The sequence below is a fragment of the Triticum aestivum genome, chromosome 6B (genome assembly GCF_018294505.1).
Source record: "Triticum aestivum cultivar Chinese Spring chromosome 6B, IWGSC CS RefSeq v2.1, whole genome shotgun sequence".
Classification (NCBI taxonomy): Eukaryota; Viridiplantae; Streptophyta; class Magnoliopsida; order Poales; family Poaceae; genus Triticum; species Triticum aestivum.
The window spans coordinates 481,100,599-481,119,937 of NC_057810.1; the positions used below are offsets into that span (position 1 = coordinate 481,100,599).

General features: G+C 43.4%; 1 long non-coding RNA gene across 1 annotated transcript; it reads right to left on the reverse strand.

Moving 5' to 3' along the window:
• Window positions 1–15,910: 15,910 nt before the first annotated feature.
• Window positions 15,911–16,442, reverse strand: LOC123134266 (uncharacterized). The gene is made up of 2 exons (XR_006465603.1): window positions 16,396–16,442; window positions 15,911–16,292 (listed from the first exon to the last, which is right to left on the reverse strand). It is a non-coding gene; the product is annotated as an uncharacterized lncRNA (long non-coding RNA).
• Window positions 16,443–19,339: the final 2,897 nt, after the last annotated feature.

The window sequence follows — 19,339 nt, forward strand, 5'->3', positions numbered from 1 at the left end:
AACAGCCCCTAGTTTTTATTTACGCGTTCTTTATTATCTTGCAAACCTATCCAACAACACCTACAATGTACTTCTAGTTTCATACTTGTTCTAGGTAAAGCGAATGCCAAGCGTGCGTAGAGTCGTATTAGTGGCCGATAGGACTTGAGAGAGTATTTGTTCTACCTTTAGCTCCTCGTTGGGTTCGACACTCTTACTTATCGAAAGAGGCTACAACTATCCCCTACACTTGTGGGTTATCAAGACCTTTTTCTGGCGCCGTTGCCAGGGAGTCATAGCGTGGGATGAATATTCTCGTGTGTGCTTGTTTGCTTTATCACTAAGTAATTTTTATTTGCTGTTCTTAGTGTTATTTATCATTAGTTATGGATATGGAACACAAAATACCAAAAAAATTAGGTGTACTTGCTACTCATGGAGATGGGGTAACTCCTAAAACCCTCGATTCACATTATGTGAGAGATATTATGTACTACTTTGATAATCCTGAGAAAACCCCATTCAACTTTATAATGGGAGACACGTTGGATCAACGTGAATACTTTAGGGATTATCGCTCGACACAAAAAGGGAAACTATTATGGGATCAATTTATTATGTTGCTTTGGTATGCCCGGGATCTATGCTTGAGATATGATATTACTTATTGCTCTAGGATGAAGGCTCCACACCTTCCCTTTTCATGCAAATTTAATGAAAATGAAACCTTAGCTTCTTATGCTAATGGTATATATGATTACTATGATGTGGAACAAATAGAAGAATTTGTTGCTTTTAAGGCTGCTTATGAAATTGAATCTTTGTTTGAAAAGTATGAAGCTTTAGATGATGATGTTTATAGGCCTGAAAATCTTGCTATACTTAGATATTGCTATGAAAATTATGAATACAATTACTATATTAATGCATTTATTGAGAAAGTCTCCGTTGTCCAAGAAGAGACTAATATTTTGTAGGAAGCTATGGAAGAAGAAATTGATGAGACTGTGAGCTCATTGGATGAAAAAGATGATGAGGAGAGCGAAGAACAAAAGGAGGAAGAGCGGATTAGCTACCCGTGCCACCTTCTAATGAGAGTAACCCTCCTACTCATACATTATTTAATTCCCATTCGTGCTTACCGAAGGATGATTGCTATGATGATTGCTATAATCCCTTGAATTTGTTTGAAATATCCCTTTTTGATGATGCTTGCTATGCTTGTGGACAGGATGCCAATATGAATTATGCTTATGGAGATGAACTTGCTATAGTTCCTTATGTTAAACATGAAATTGTTGCTATTGCACCCACGCATGATAGTCCTATTATCTTCTTGAATTCTCCAAACTACACTATATCGGAGAAGTTTGTGCTTATTAAGGATTATGTTGATGGGTTGACTTTTACCATTGCACATGATGACTTTGATGAATATAATATGCATGTGCTTGCTGCTCCTACTTGCAATTATTATGAGAGGGGAACTACATCTCCGCCTCTTTATGTTTCCAATACGTTAGAATTGCAAGAATCTGCTTATACTATGCATTGGCCTTTACTATGTGTGCATGAATTGTTCTCTTATGACATGCCAATGCATAGGAAGAGAGTTATAATTCGTCATTACATGATATATGTTACTTTATGCTCACTACTAAGTTACAAATCATTGTTAATTAAAATTGGCTTTGATATACCTTGGGATCTGGGTGGATTCATTACTTGAGCATTATACGCCTAGCTTAATGGCTTTAAAGAAAGCGCTGCCAGGGAGACAACCCAGAAGTTTTAGAGAGTCATTTATTTCTGTTGAGTGCTTTTATATAGTCTAAAAACAAAAAAATAAAGAGGGGAACCCAAAAACTTTTCAAAAAGGAAAGTGAAAGTGAGAGAGACAAGCATTGTTGAAGTGGGAGAACTCCTTGAACTTTGTTCATGCTCACGGAAACTTTGTGAATCTTGATTACACAAACTTTTCAACAAAAATAATTATCCCCTTGTACAATTCCATTGTATTATAAAAATAATGTGCCAAGGTTTGACTTTAGGATGTTTACAATGCTTGTTGGTTTGTACGGTGCGGGACAGAAACTTTGGCTGTAGTGCGCGATTTTACATTTTTAACTGGCACATCAAATAGTTCTGATTCTTTTTGCACTGCCTTGCTGTACAACGTTTTTATTTTTCCTAATTTTGGTAGAATTTTTGGTGTACCAGAAATATGGTGAATGTTCAGATTGCTACAGACGTTTCTGTTTTTGACAGATTCTGTTTTTGATGCATAGTTTGCTTGTTTTGATGAATCTATCAATTTATACTGGTGAATTAAGCCATGGAAAAGCTATATTACAGTAGACACAACGCAAAAACAAAATATGAATTGGTTTGCAACAGTACTTAGAGTGGTGATTTGCTTTAGTATACTAACGGATCTTATCGAGTTTTCTGTTAAAGTTTTGTGTGGATGTAGTTTCTAATCGAGGATGTCTCGATATGAGGAAAAGGAAGAGAGGCAAGAGCTCAAGCTTGGGGATTCCCGAGGTACCCCAAATAAATATTCAAGGAGACTCAAGCGTCTAAGCTTGGGGATGCCCCGGAAGGCATCCCCTCTTTCTTTAACAAGTATTGGTATGTTTTCGAATTCGTTTCGTTCATGCATTATGTGCAAGTCTTGGAGCATCTTTTGCATTTAGTTTTCATTTTTATTTTATGCACCATGCTGGTATGAGATAGTCCTTGGTTGATTTATAGAATGCTCATTGCACTTCACTTATATCTTTTGAGTGTGGCTTTATAGAATGCTTCATGTGCTTCACTTATATCATTTGAAGTTTGGATTGCCTATTTCTCTTCATATAGACAACCGCCATTTGTAGAATGCTCTTTTGCTTCACTTATATTTGTTAGAGCGTGGGCATATATTTTATAGAAAGAATTAAACTCTCTTGCTTCACTTAAATATATTTAGAGAGATGACAGGAATTGGTCATTCACATGGTTACTCATAAAATCCTACATAAACTTGTAGATCGCTGAATATGATATGTTTGATTCCTTGCAATAGTTTTGCGATATAAAGATGGTGATATTACAGTCATGCTAGTGGGTGGTTGTGGATTGTATAGACACTTGTGTTGAGGTTTGCAAGTCCCGTAGCATGCACGTATGGTAACCGTTGTGTGACAAATTTGAAGCATGGGGTGTTTCTTTGATTGTCTTCCTTATGAGTGGCGGTCGGGGACGAGCGATGGTCTTTTTCTACCAATCTATCCCCCTAGGGGCATGCATAGTAGTAATTTGCTTCGAGGGTTAATAAATTCTTGAAATAAGTATATGAGTTCTTTATGACTAATGTGAGTCCATGGATTATACGCACTTTTACCTTTCCATCATTGCTAGCCTCTTCGGTACCGTGCATTGCCCTTTCTCACCTCGAGAGTTGGTGCAAACTTCGCCGGTCCATCCAAACCCCGTGATATGATACGCTCTATCACACATAAGCCTCATTATATCTTCCTCAAAACAGCCACCATACCTACCTATCATGGCATTTCCATATCCATTCTGAGATATATTGCCATGCAACTTTCATCATCTTCATATACATGACTTGAGCATTCATTGTCATATTGCTTTGCATGATCGTAAGATAGCTAGCATGATGTTTTCATGGCTTGTCCGTTTTTTGATGTTATTGCTACGCTAGATCATTGCACATCCCGGTACACCGTCGGAAGCATTCACATAGTCATATCTTTGTTCCAGTATCGAGTTGTAATATCGAGTTGTAAGTAAATAAAAGTGTGATGATCATCATTATAGAACATTACCCCATAAAAAAAGAAAAAGAAAAAATATAAAAAAAGGAAAGGCCAAAGAAGCCTAAATAAAAAAGGGGGCCAAAGAAGCCCACCCAAAAAGAAAAAAAAGAAAAAAAATAAAAATAAAAGGGGCAATGTTACTATCCTTTTTCCACACTTGTGCTTCAGAGTAGCACCATGTTCTTCATATAGATTGTCTCCTATGTTGTCACTTTCATATACTAGTGGGAATTTTCATTATAGAACTTGGCTTGTATATTCCAATGATGGGATTCCTCAAATGCCCTAGGTCTTCATGAGCAAGCAAGTTGTATGCACACCCACTTAGTTTCTTTTATTGAGCTTTCATACACTTATAGCTCTTAGTGCATCAATTGCATGGCAATCCCTGCTCCTCACATTGACATCAATTGATGGGCATATCCATAGCCCGTTGATTAGCCGCGTTGATGTGAGACTTTCTCCCTTTTTGTCTTCTCCACATAACCTCCATCATTATATTCTATTCCACCTATAGTGCTATATCCACGGCTTGCGCTCATGTATTGCGTGAGGGTTGAAAAAGCTGAAGCGTGTTAAAAAAGTATGAACCAATTGCTCGGCTTGTCATCGGGGTTGTGCATGATGGGAGCATTTTGTGTGACGAAAATGAAGCATGACCAAACTATATGATTTTGTAGGGATAAGCTTGCTTTGGACTTGTTGTTTTGAAAAGACATGATTGCTTTATTGGTACGCTCGAAGTATTATTATTTTTATGTCAAATGATAGACTATTGCTTTGAATCACTCGTGTCTTAATATTCATGCCATGATTAGATATATCATCAAGGCTATGCTAGGTAGCATTCCACATCAAAAATTATATTTTTTATCATTTACCTACTCGAGGACGAGCAGGAATTAAGCTTGGGGATGCTGATACATCTCTGTCATATCTATAATTTTTGGTTGTTCCATGCCAATATTATTCAACTTTCATGTACTTTTGGCAACTTTTTATACTATTTTTTGGGACTAACATATTGATCCAATGCCCAGTGCCAGTTCCTGTCTGTTGCATGTTTGAAGTTTCGCAGAAACCCCATATCAAACGGAGTCCAAACGGGATAAATACGGACGGAGAATTATTTTGGAATGTTTGTGATTTTTGGGAAGTAAAATCAACGCGAGACGGTGCCCGAGGGGGCCAGGAGATAGGAAGGCGCGCCCCAGGGAGGCAGGCGCGCCCTGGACTCTCCTGGGCCCCCGTAAGGTGGTTGACGCTCTTATTTTTCCGCAAGAAAGCTAATTTTATGAGAAAGATCTGGGCGAAAGATTCACCCCAATCGGAGTTACGGATCTCCGGATATAAAAGAAACGGTGAAGGGGCAGAATCTGAGAACGCAGAAACAGATAGATAGATCCAATCTCGGAGGGGCTCTCGCCCCTCCCAAGCCATGGGAGCCCAGGACCAGAGGGGAAACCCTTCTCCCATCTAGGGAGGAGGTCAAGGAAGAAGAATAAGAAGGGGGGCTCTCTCCCCCTTGCTTTCGGTGGCGCCGAAACGCCGCCGGGGGCCATCGTCATCACCGCGATCTTCACCAACACCGCCATCATCTCCACCAACATCTCCATCACCTTCCCCCATCTATATCCAGCGGTCCACTCTCCCGCAACCCTTTGTACCCTCTACTTGAACATGGTGCTTTATAATTCATATTATTTTCCAATGATGTGTTGCTATCCTATGATGTCTGAGTAGATTTTCGTTGTCCTATCGGTGATTGATGAATTGCTATGATTGGTTTGAGTTGCATGTTTTATTATTGGTTCTATCCTATTGTGCCCTCTGTGTCGCGCAAGCATGAGGGATACCCGCTATAGGGTTTGTAATATGTTTATGATTTGCTTATGGTGGGTGGCGTGAGTGACAGAAGCACAGACCCGAGTAAGTAGGTTGTTTGCGTATGGGATAAAGGGGACTTGATACTTTAATGCTATGGTTGAGTTTTACCTTAATGAATCTTTAGTAGTTGCGGATGCTTGCTAGAGTTCCAATCATAAGTGCATATGATCCAAGTAGACAAAGTATGTTAGCTTATGCCTCTCCCTCAAATAGAATTGCAATAGTGATTATCGGTCTAGTAAAGTAGTCAATTGCTTAGGGAAAATTCCACAACTCCTACCACCACTTTTCCACACTCGCTATATTTACTTTATTGCATCTTTATCTAAACAGCCCCTAGTTTTTATTTACGTGTTCTTTATTATCTTGCAAACCTATCCAACAACACCTACAAAGTACTTCTAGTTTCATACTTGTTCTAGGTAAAGCGAACGTCAAGCGTGCGTAGAGTCGTATCAGTGGTCGATAGAACTTGAGAGAGTATTTGTTCTACCTTTAGCACCTCGTTGGGTTCGACACTCTTACTTATCGAAAGAGGCCAACTATCCCCTACACTTGTGGGTTATCAACGGCAGGTTTGCGGTGCGCTGTGTGTGTGCTAATGTTTAGTCCCACCTCGCCCATCGAGAGCACCTCCGACTGGTTTATAAGCACTAGCGAGGCCACTCTCTCGAACTCCTCTGGTTACTGATTGGCCGCTTATACATGACGCTCTCTGTACTATGTTCTGCTGACCTGTGGGCCCTTGGGTGCCCGGCCCCATGCATCGTGGCTCAGAACGAACTCGTCTACTGTGGGCGCAGACTTAGTACGAGACTGGCTGGGGCCTGGTTGCACCTGGGCGCTCATTTTTTTGTATTGCAAGCTATTTTTTTCTTCTTGAACTGCATGTAGTTGCGTTTTTTCATATGCACCATTGTACTTCTTGTATCAACGTTGTAGACTGCATTGTGCGTTTTTACGGACAGCACTGCATGCACTAAGTCTATGCGTTGTGTACTACACGAAAGTGCATCACTTGTGATTCTTGTAAACACTCACTACATGTGCACACCTTCTGAACTTCCTGATATTACTTTGGTGAACTGCATTCACCTTTGTTTAGAATGGTATGCGGATTATAATTTTTTAGAAATATAAATATTAATGAGATGTGGTTAGTGGGTGGGAGGAGCTGCAATCAATGTACACCTTTTTTGGTCTTCTTTTTCTTGGTAGCATAAGCTCTATTGATTGTCCTTCATTCTTGGTAACATAAGTTTTATTAACTCTTGTTAATTTTCAGTTTTATTTTCTTCGTGGCTAGACCTTTTGTATTCCTCTTATATATATGTAGGCCAACTTCTAACCTTCCTTTGCAATTCATTTCTTCTCTAGCTGCCACTTCTCCCCTTCCTCGAGCCTTTCTTTATTTCTTTTCATTTTCTAGGGTTTTGTTGTGATGGCTCCAGGCCCCTGCGCGAATCTCTCCTGTTGTGGCCATGGTTGTGTTGTGCCGACGAATTGCTATTGCTCAGCTTGCTCGCAGGCCCGTCTTGCTCGCCGGGGGGCAAGGTCTTGTGCCGAGCTGGGCGAGCGGAGCGGCTTGCATATGGCACCATTTTTACGGAGGGATTGGATCTGGACCATATCAATGTTGTTGCGTTCTATTCCGCCCTGCTTCGCCGTGGCCTTGGCCGCACAAGTCCTTTTGTCCATCGGTTTACACCTACAAGTGTGGAGACTCACTACAAGATGGTAATTTTTGTTTGATCTTATTTTTCTTCGTGACTTTTTTATATAATTTCATACTAGTCTGAACTTCTAGTACTTTAGGAACACACTTTTTTGTTTTATTGAAGTGTACTGCATGGTGTTCTTATATCTTGTTTTTATTTATTGTTTCCTTGCATGTATGGAGCTCGTGTTTGTTTTCAATGTACTATGATGCTCCATGAATATAGATTTCGTACTACATGGTTACAATATGTGAACTACTTCGGTATGAGATGAGCACTGCTAGTTTTCACGAATTTTCTCCATGAACGGTGTGTACTACATGTAGCTTTTTTAAGAACTGCATTACAGTTGGAAACATACTGCATATTAGCATGTTATGTATTGCATATACCTCCCTTGTATAAGAGGTCTTGAACTGTGTGTGCGTTTCATCTGTACTACTTGTCGAGCTGCATGATAGTTAGAAGCGTACTACATATTAGCATGTTTTGTACTACATGTACATCCCTTGTGTAAGAGGTCGGAACCGTGTGTGCATTTTATCTGTACTGCTTGTTGGATTATTGTGCATTTCATCGAGCTTGCGTCTGTATTGTGTGCAGGTTTTTTCTGTTGTGTACACAATATGAGAATTGTACTGCACTACTGCAATTATCGTCCTCTAAGAGTTTAATTTTTTTTGCAGAAAATGCCCCAACGAGTTGTTAGGTATCTCTGGCTCAAGAAGGGAATTCTCCAAGTTTTTTCGGCAATGGACACCTGAAACTAGCTAAATACCGTGTAGGCAATGATGGGTGGTTGTATCTGCAGAAAGGTTGGAAGGAATTCGTCATTGAGAGTGGCATTAAGTCTCAAAAAGTTGTTGTCCTCAACTTTTTTGAACTCGAGAATCATATGGTTAGAATCACGTTTGACGTGATTGGTTAAGGTTATGAGGTTGATTGTAATAAGTACTTTTGTGTATCGAATGCTTTATCTTTTGACATGATTGTAATAAGTACTTTTGTGTACCGAATGCTTCATCTTTTGACGTGATTGTAATAAGTACTTTTGTGATCTGAACCTCTTGGCTTTTAAGTCAGAACTTCATGTTTTCTATGAGATAACTGCATTTGTTATGGGTTATGGATCAACATGCGTCAATGTTTAGTCCAGACTGCTATATATATGGTTTTCTCTATACATCATTTCTCTTATATGGTTTAGTGGAAGAACTCAGAGTCAGCGGGAAATTCATGTTTACACAAAATTAAAACTAATATATAAGTCATATAGATATGCAAACTGCTATATATATGATTAATTTATCGAACTACAACTATTTGGTCGTTAACCCGCTGCTTCTTCGTGGTGACTGGATTGCATCTGATGTTGCACTTTGTCTTGTTTTCCGTGGCGGTGTTGCTGCTTCTTGTATTTGCATTGTTGTGTTTGTAGCCCCTCATGTGTTGGTTGATGGCTGTTTTTGTTTTCCAACATTGTGAACTGCAACCTTCTTGGCTCCTCGCGCGCTGGTTGATGGAGGTTTTTGTTTTCTAGGGTTGTGAACTACAACCTTCTTTTGCTCGTCGCATGCTAGTTGATGGCGGTTTTTGTTTTCCAATGTTGTGAACTGCAACCTTCTTTGCTCGTCGCGCGCTGGTTGATGGCGTTTTTTGTATTCCAGCACTGTGAACTGCAACCTTTCATGCTCCTACCTTATCTTTCGCATGTGGTGCCGTTCTCAGTTATTTCTATACAACAGCATTCCTTTATGTTTTCTGCCTCTTGTTTCGTGGTCTTGTGGGCATTGTTTCATCATGTTCTTCATCCTCTTCACTCTCTTCTTCCTTCTGCTCCTCTTCTTCATCTGATTCTTCATAAGCCACTTCTTCTTCAGTTTCATCATGTTCTTCGTCGTCTTCACTTTCTTCTTCTTCCTGCTCCTCTTCTTCATCTGCTTCTTCATAAGCCACTTCTTCTTCAGTTGTATCACCATCTTCTTCTATGATTTCATCTTCTTCATCTTCCTTGTTTTGTGACCTTATTCTTTTGGGACAGGTTCTTGAATTGTGTCTCTTCCTCTTTTTGCAGATGCTGCAACGTCTCGGTTTCATCCATTTCTTAGTGTTATCAGTGGAATCTTTGTTTGGTTGTGTATCACCATGGCCATGGTTTTCTTGTTCATGTCTTTTTTTACATGTCCCGGAATTGTGGCCGTTGATGGCATTACATGTCGTGCACCTTCTTATTCCCAGTGGCTGACCATCACTATCCAACTCAGGCTGTGGCTTACTGTTTTTGTCATCATTTTTGTCCTTGCATGCAATGTTTATTTGGGTTGCACCGCCCCCTTTCTTCCTTCCTCTCATGTTTGAAATAGGATGTGGAAGAATTGTTTCTTTTTTTATTGCAGCAGTTGCGCGGTGTTCCGTATTTTCTACTTGCTCGGTATTCTTGTCAAGCTGGGATTTCTCTGCTTGTTTTATTTTTGCTTCTTCTTCTCTTTTTCTTCATTGAGCACATAAACTTCCTCGATCAGTGCCCTCATACCAGACAATGCTCTGTGGTCCCGGCGTTGGATCTTGTCACTCTGTTTGCATGGTCCATTGCAATTTCTGACAGCAATTTTCTACAACAAAATAACGAACTTCCATCTGGTGTTGTTTGTTCGTAGTCTCTTTTGTCAAATGTTGCATTTGATCTTGCATTCCGGGTGTATCTTTTCATGATGTACACCTCAGGAATCTTGAGTACTCTTACGTGAGAAAGCATGCATAGCACATGGACGCAAAATAGCCCTGCGAACAACACATGTTTCTTTGTTTTGTAAGTGAACTGCATTAAATTAATAAACATTTTTTTGTTATTTGTTCATTTTAAGAAAGTGAAATTCACTTGGTTTTGTGAGTTACTCATGCATGTGGACTTTTAAAGTTTAGTAAGTGAGCTTCATGCACGACTTTCAGAAATTAGGGTTTTTTGTGCTAGCGAGCCGCACCTGTGTGTGTTCAGAAATTAGGATTTTCTACTCACATTCATAGACACCATTCTGTTCATCGGCGACCACTTGGAAATCATGCATTGCCCAATAAAATGCATCTCATCTGTTGTAGTGGTGTACGAGGCACTTTATCCAGTTCTCAGGGCACCGTTCTGTTGTGAATGCAGTGTTGCGGTATAGTGTTTCTTTGAAATCTGCAAAAACTGCCCTTGTATACACTTTTGACAGCTGAACTTCGAAACAAAACTAGGTTGTTGTCTTTACCTCTGACTACATGATCAGAAATGCAACGTTACGAATCAGGGAAATGAAAATACGGTTTGTTTTTGTAGTTATTTAGCAGTTTTTTATGGACATTTTATTTACCTCATTTCCTATTGTCTCTGCGTGCTCGACGACCCTCCTAGTCTGAATGCATTTGTCCACTTGTTGATCAAATAGATGGATATTATTCTTCTCTTTGACGAAGTTTTTCTTCAATATGCGGTTCATCCTCTCGCTTCTCTGCGTGGAAGTCATCTGAGCACAAAAAAAATTCTTTTAGTAAGCCGAGATCCACTCGTGCCTGTCATCCCACAGGGAATTCATCATTTCGTCGTTTTGCAAGTTGTATTTCTGCATGAGGTCCTTCCATGCTCGTTCAAATTCTGACTGCATTAGTGGGTGGTTCAGCACCGCAGTGAGTTCATCCTTGAGTTTCTCGTGCGCCTTATACAACAAGGTGAGGTGGTCTTTGTATTTCTTCATGATGTACCATCGACATAACTTATGTAATGTATCTGGGAGGCTAGTTTTCAATGCTGCCTTCATCGAAGAACCTTTGTCCGAGAGGCACAAATAGTGTTTTTTTATTAAGTTGTTTATGTGTACCAAACAAACAGGTGTTGTTTTTTGTACCTACGAGGATGCAGATTGGCGGCTTGTTGTTCATACACCTCAAGAATGTTTTGAAAACCCACTCAAACGATGGTATTGTTTCATCTCGCACAAGGGCGACAACAAATATGGTGCTCTGTAGATGATGTTTCACTCCCACGAAGACTCCCAGCGGCACGTGGAATTTGTTACTTTTATATGTCGTGTCAAATGTAATGTAGTCTCCAAAATCTTCATACGATCATTTGCAACTTGCGTTGGCCCAAAAGACATTTCTTACACCGTTATCTGCATCGATGTCATAATCATAGAAGAACTCTAGGTTGATCTTCTGCATCTTGTCGAAGAAATCCAGAAGTTTCTTGACGTCATCTTCAGACTCTTCTCTAGCAAACTTCTGTTTCCTGCATTTCAAACGCAATGCAAACTCATCTTATCAAACAGGAAATAATTACCTGTAGAATTCTCAAGCGATATGTTCTGTGACGTGCTTACTTGTTGAACTAGTCACGGCTAGTATGTCCCATGAACTACAAACCACCGGACATACGCAACAGCATTGACATCACCTATGCGTGTGTGTGGTTGTCGAGCTAACATGTCCTTCACCAACTGGTCAATCAAAGGATCATCTCTTTTGTGAGTGCATGTGCAAAAGCATTCCGGGGCTTTCTAGCATCTTGTGATTGTGGTTGATCTCAACCATTTCTATCACAAATCTGCCATTCTTCCTCTCTTTCTCTCTAATTTTTGCTTTGCAGCCAATCCTTTTTGACGTCTTCTCACGTTTCCAGACATAATCTGACACAGTCTGCTTGTGCGCCTCTTCTCTTCAGTAGACAATGTAGGCATTTGTCTTGTGTTTTTCCCTCTTGCTATGCCAAACCCTGCATATCTTGCATAAGTGTTGTAGAAGTCTCATGCGTTTTTGTACATGCTGAACTTCATTCCAGCGACAGGAATGAGGTTCAGCGGCATGTTTTTATACTACATCAAGTGCAATGCTCTATGAGACAAAGTGTATTGTTCTGTTTAAATACGAGGACTGCATATGAGTTAAGAAAGCACTCCAATGTTACTAAGTTTTTAAAAGAGTCGATTGTATTAGATGTTAGGCGAAACTTCACATGAAATATCAGTGTGCACTGCAATGTTTATCTGAATGGGCTACAAATATTATTATTTTTTCAGGACATAAACTTACATGTGTGTAATGCCGTTCATCCGATGGCGTTTGCAGCTCGCCGGGTTGTATTGGACATGGTGGGGTTATAGCAGATATGTGTAGTTGAGGATCTGGCGGTGGCAATAGTGAGTAGGACTTGTACCTCCTGCCATTGACTTTGGATTGAGGCACCCTTGGTAGTCGCAGTGTTAAAGTTGATGCAGTAGGTCCACTCGGAGCTCTGTTTTTTGGTGCAGCAGGTCCACTCGGATGTTTGTTTTTCGGTGCAGCATGTGCACGCTGAGCTCTGTTTTGTGGTGCAGCAGGTGGATGCGGTGGTAATCCAGTGTTGTGGTGATGTCTCATTGGATTTGTTTGAAATTGTTGGAGCAGCGGCACATCATCATAATCATCATCTTCTGCAACATCATGGTCAACAGCATCATTGTTGTCTGTTCGGACATGCTGTCCAAATGTAGTGAACTCGTTCTTGTACTCTGGGTTGAGAATTGTTATTGGATCATCTTCATTGTCATCATCTTCGTCATCCTGTCCTGAGTGCCCTCCCACATGAGGGTGACATCATCGTCATCTTTGACTACCTCTTCTTCCTTGAAAAAATCTTCTTCCAGAGAGTATTGCACCCTGTTTGTTGTCATGAAGAATCCTCGAGGAACCTTAGGGGTAACCCAGCCAGTGTCTCTTCTGGAAGAAGCTTGACTCTTCTGAAAGTTGATGGTTCCTGGATTGTCAATTATGCGCGGCATTTTGAATCTGTTGAGCGTCATTTCCTGCACAAAGAGGTCGAGCTGCATTGTCAGTTAAAATGAACTGAATCATACGAACTGCATTGTGTTTGAAAGGGTACTGCGAACTAATGCACGCGGACTGCATCATCCAACATGGTGAACTGAAGTAACCGCACTGCAACATTGTCCATATTTAAACTATACAACCATACTACATAGCCTAGCTACCGCACTTCAACTTTAATCATGGCAAACTGAAGTAACCGCACTTCATCATTTTTGGAGGCATACTGAACCGCGTGTTGAGGAAGTGTAATGCTTACCTCGTGTACTGCTTTGTCTGGAATAAGTAAACTGAGATAGATGAGGAAGTGTACTACTTACCTCGTGTTGTAGTGCTTTCTTGAGTTTGCGGGAGGAAGCTCCCTTCTCGTCCATCTGCACCACTTTTGCGTTCACCCGTGCAGTCCACTTTCCCTTCAGAAGTTCATCAACGTTCTAGACGTTGCTCATGGTGAGTGGAGATGGAGGATTTGTGCTGAAGGTCGTTGCAGCCTTCATCCAAGAAGCTGCCATGGATGAAGGAACCTTGCGCACAATCCTCCTTGCTCGAATTGGTGTTATGTCAAGGCAGCACCAATCCACATGTGATGAAGGAGAGGTACTTAATGACGCACCGCTCAACGCCGTGGAAGAAGGCCCGGAGGAGATTAGTGGCGACGCTAACAAGATACTGCCGTGGAAGAAGGCCGATATGCGAATGACGCTGCTCAGTTGCTGCCGCTGGAGAAGGCCGAGAGGCGATGGGCGGCGGTGCTGCTTGGCCGCTACCGTGAAATAAGGCTGCGAGGGGAGGGGCGGCGTGGCTCCCGGCCATGGCCGCTGGAGAAGGCTCGAAAGGGAGGGGCGGCAGCGCTCCCAGGCTACCACCGCCGGAGAAAGCAGGGAGGGGAGGGGCGGTATCGCTCCGAGGCCGCTGTCGCGGAAGAAGGCGGGAAGGGGAGGGGAGGCGGCGGTCGCATGCCACTACCGCAGAAGAAGGCGGGGACGGGAGGGGCGGCGGCACTCCCAGGCCGCTGCCGCGGAAGAAGGCGGGGAGTGGAGGGGCGGCGGCGCTCCCAGGCCGCTCCCGCAGAAGAAGACGGGGAGGGAAGGGAAGGGGCGGTGACGCTCCCAGGCCGCTCCCACAGAAGAAGACGGGGAGGGGAGGGGCAGCGACGCTCGGGTGGGTGATGTGCAGAATAAGCCAGGTGTTATCAGAATAAGACTCTTAAGGGGTGTTATCATAACAAACCCACCCTATATGATTTATTGTGTCGTGGAATAAAAACAACGGCATTAATTTTCAGTAGTGGATAGCAATAAGCTTGCACTACTAAACAATGTCCAATTAGGTCCATGGATGAGTAGTCTGTAAGTGAACTTTTTAGAGAAACATTCAAATATGTTCTTTTTTGTTTTTTCCAATTACAAGACAAACAAGAGGGACACAATTTTCTCTCACAAAACAAGTCAACACATTTAGACAAGATCATCCACATAGACAAGGGGAGGGGATTAGTGGTCGAGGTTACCGGCTGCGTTAGCCTAGGTAAAGCGAGTAATTTTTTTTATCCTTTAGTGAATGACACAAGGGACCTACCTATTAGAATGAATTAATATATGAGAATTTGGGAGCGCCGGTATGGGTATTGCCTTCCCATACCCTTACCCGGCTTACCCGATGGGTATATTTTTTTCCATTTATGAACCCATGGGTATTTATTTTTCTCAAACCCTTACCCTAATAGGGTTTTTACCCAGTGGGTTCGCGGGTTGCGAGTACCCATTGCCACTTTGACCCAAGCACCGGAGTCGGTGGCGCATCCTCCTCAACAGCGAGGAGTGCCTCTCGGAGGCAGAACACCAAGGGTGATGCAATGTGCAACGCCGACCAGTGTTCAGGTAGCCCCGGGTGGTGTCGGCATGGTTGCTCGTTGACCCGGTGCCCACGAAGGCTTGGGCGACGACCAGTCTAGAACCACCATCAAGTGGAACGCCCTAGTCGGCTCTGATTCAACGACCAGCTTCTCCTAGTGGGGATACCAGAGTCTGAGCGTGTCTCCTTCGTCCGAGCTGCCGACGCCGCTCAATGACCAGCACCTTTGAGGGGTACTAGTGGAGTTCGAGCATGTCGCCTTCATTCGAGCTGCCAACGTCGTCGAAGACAAGCGGCGCAAGGCGTTGGACAATGCGGCGGAGTGCCTCAAGCACGAGTTCGCCGCGGTTGCAGGGCTGGGATACCGCAAAGCCTGGCGGGTATTCCACCATAGGCACATCAACAAAGGTGACTCGGATGACAGAGTGGACGATGGCGGAGGTGTTGATGGCCTCGGAGGCGATGCCTACGAGTTCATGGGCCAGTATCTCACTTACTTTACTGTTGTTTACTTTGAATTTAGTTTGAACTTGTTAAATTTCGTCGTTTCATTGTAAATATACCAAAACTTCATTGAAGTTCATTGGTTTAGCTTCATATCGCCTATGCTTTATGCTCTATTCGTTTCAAATGGGGAAAACTATTGGTGTCCACGATTGGATGGTCGGCTATCCATCTACTGTCCACGGAAATGGTCAGACGCGTCCACGGGCATTTGATGTTGTCCAATAGATGCTCCACTTTGGAGATGTCCTCAAGAGCGCGCACACAATGAAAGCCGTGTGTCAACCTCTAATTAACCCCAATAAATATGATGAGTGCAACTTTATTTTCTTTCATCAAAATGTTTTTAGAAGATTATCACTAATCACTCATAGCAAGACGCAATACAACGCATGCACATGGAATCGCAAATAAAGGCAAGGAAAAATACACGTTCAGGATCAATACAACCGCTATTCTTGCTGCAATCCATTGTTGGAGTTGATAGAGCACCATTGCCCGAAAGAGCTTGTGAGTCGATGGAGAGGCCCGCCACCGGCGGAGCCAAATTCTTTGTGGCACGTTGACCGGGGAATGTCCCCATACTCCTCGCCTCCTAGAACTGTCGCCTACCGTCGATGTTACCAAGGCATAGGACCGGAGCCACCACTCGCGGACACCATACTAGATCATGGATGAGCATCATCCCCTACAAACAAACAACACCGCCCGAGGCGCACACCTTCAGTCCACCAAGGGACACCAGATCCACCACACCACTAGAACGACAGAAAACAAACTCCCACGGATACCTCGACCTCGCCGCCATGGCGCCGCCGAGATGAAGCCTTCCATCAAAATGTTGTTGTGGTGTTATGCCCTATGCTGAGAGAGCTATATAAGCTTCAGTTGGGGCTACTGCACCCTCACAACCCCCCCCCCCCCCCCCCCCCCCCCCCCGCTTGGAGGAAATGTGTGTATATTTTATATTTTTTGAAGGGTTTTAACTAAAAAATGGAGTTTTGCCTCCTCAAAGTTTACGTTCTGCCTTTTTGCACTTTCTTTTCTATTCTTATCTATTTTTTTAATATTAGGAAATTACAAAAAATATTTTTAATGCTCGAGTTACCAAAAATATTTAGGTTTTACAAAAATTCTTTCCTTTTCAGAAAAAATGGGAATTTCAAATTAAATTCATGTTTTCGAAAAAGGTTTGCAATTTCAAAATCCATTACGTTTTTTCAAGAAATTTTCAGGAATTTCAAAATTTGTTTGTGTTCCTAGTAAATGATCGGAATTAAAAAAATATTCGTGTCTTCAAAAAATGTTCCCAATTTCCCCCCGAAAATCTTCCCAATTTTTTTTACAAAAACTTATCCTAAAATGCTCGTGTTTTCAAAAAAACTGTTCAGAATTTCAGAAAATGTTCATGTTTCTAAAAAGCTATTTAAAAGAATGTCCGAAAGAACTACATACCGCAGTGTCTAACTATAGTAGTCCGAGTCACTACAATGTCACGGAGTCGCTACAATATGTTTTTTTTAGAATGAAGGCTCGAGAGAGAGCCCGGCTTTAAATTAACAAAGTCATCAACCGGCCAGGAGTTACATCGGACAGCACCTTACAAGAGGAAAAAGAAAAGGACGGCAGATACATGGTGCTACTAGACAACTTACAAACCTCAACAACACCAAGCACTACAACATAATGGACAACAAAGCTTCGCTTGATGTCGATGATGTACCCAGCCGCAGAATGAGCACCAGAGGTGGAGCGGAAGCACTAACAAGATGAGACCCATCATAGGCAGGGAGCATGCCCTCATCTGCACCAGGAGTGGTGAGCTGCAACAAACTACCCGAAACCATCTCCGAAGAGGACCCCTGCCCCCCGTCCTGGCTCGAAGGACGTCGTACCGTCGGAAGATGGGGAAGCTCACCCTAGAGCCAGATAAGATGGCAGCCACGAACAACCTTGGGAGATACTCAGCCCCGCCCCCAGCTGAGACGAGCTCGCCTTGGAAGATCCTCGCCCACACGCATAGAGCCACACACGAAGGGATGAAGCTATCAAGATCGAAGGTGCTGAGGAAGGAAGCGTAGAACGATAAAATCGGACAATGCGACCGTCGATCCCCCAATCCTCAAATCAGAACGCCCTCGCAACTCTCGGACCACCTGAGCGGCACCTCCAGGAAGGTGACGGCGTAGAGCGCCGCTGCCGCCCCATCCAAAAGGATGAGGTTTTCACCTAGTGCGAGAGGGGGAGAGGGGAACAGAACCTCGACGGAGCCTCCAGGGAGGGGCACGACAGCAACTGATGTCGTCACCGTCGTGGCCGGGCCACACCGGCCAAGGATTTCTCCCGGACTGCCGCCACTCCCGCATCCCAAACGCGCCAGATCCGGCGACCAGGGACCGCCAAGGACCAGCAGTGCCGGGGTGGAAGGAGCTATGAGAGGGGGAGGGAAAGACCTGCAGATCTGGCGCCGACCGCCGGAGAAGACCGCACGCGAAGACCAGCCACCAAACGACCGCCGCCACCACGCCGCCCGCGCGGCCGAGGGGGCGGAGCAGCACCCGCGACCACTGCTCGCCGGAGAGCCAGCCATCGCCTCTCCTTCCGAGGCCGCCGCCTCGGCGTCCGAGGCTCTCCGCACGGAGGCGGAGCAGCAGATCCTCGCCGCCACCGTCCTCGTCGGCCGCCCTGGCTTGCCCGGAGACCTACTCTGGTGGCGGCGAGGGGGGAGCTAGCATGGGGCGGCGGCGCTACAATATGTTTACTAGAGTAAAACGTGAAGCAAAGAACCGAAGCAAGTGAATGCCGCTTAATGGGCCGGCCCACATGCTATGTGTGTTTGGGGTCTATTTGGCGCAAAATGTGTGTTTCCCAAAAGAAATCGACGCAAAATGCAACATATAGGAAGAGCTCTAGAATGGCGCCGGCTAGGCCAACTGGCGCTCACGCCCGAGCGCTAAGCTGGCGTAGCTATGCTGGTTGACCAATGGACTGGTTGAATGTTATCAACCATTGACTTTTGAAAAAAATAATTTAGGAAAACATGCTCGGAGAAAACCAAAAGAAAAATGTGAAGAATAAACAAGCAGAACCTTCATGGGAAGGTTCCCAAAACCCGGTGGTGGTTCAAATTTCACTCTAGTGGTGAGAAGAAAAATAGATGGGCATCGCGGGGGGGGGGGGGGGGGGGGGGGGGGGGCACCAATCTAGAAAAGGCCATATAGGACCCTCCCCCCACAAAGTGGCCCCTAAAATGATGAATGGGATCACACAAAACATGTAAGCCTGATATATCGACATAAAGTCTCTAACAAGTCACTCGAGCTTCTTGGCTTATCGGCTCCTTGTGTAACAACGTCTACGTTGAACTGATTTACTACGTCTGCGTTGAAATGATTGACATGGCTTGGCCTAATGAATATGACGACTTTTCAACTGTTTACTACAATAAATTTTGTCCGGCTCCGATGACGGCGGCGAGTCGAATCCAGCGCTTGTAGTCGTCGCTAAGTGGTCGATGAACCTGAATGTAATTTTTATTATTTTTTGTGTTCTTTATACTACCATAACATTTGATGAATAGATTGAAAGTTTTTAAAAAAGAAAAAATAAGGTAGCTTTCCATACGCTTCCAGGTTGAAACCGGAAGTAACAAGTTTCAATCCGGGTGAGAAAGATCTGGGTGGGTTAAAATCAGTTGGGTGAGAGAGGCGCCGCCATGCCTTCTTTGGCCAACGA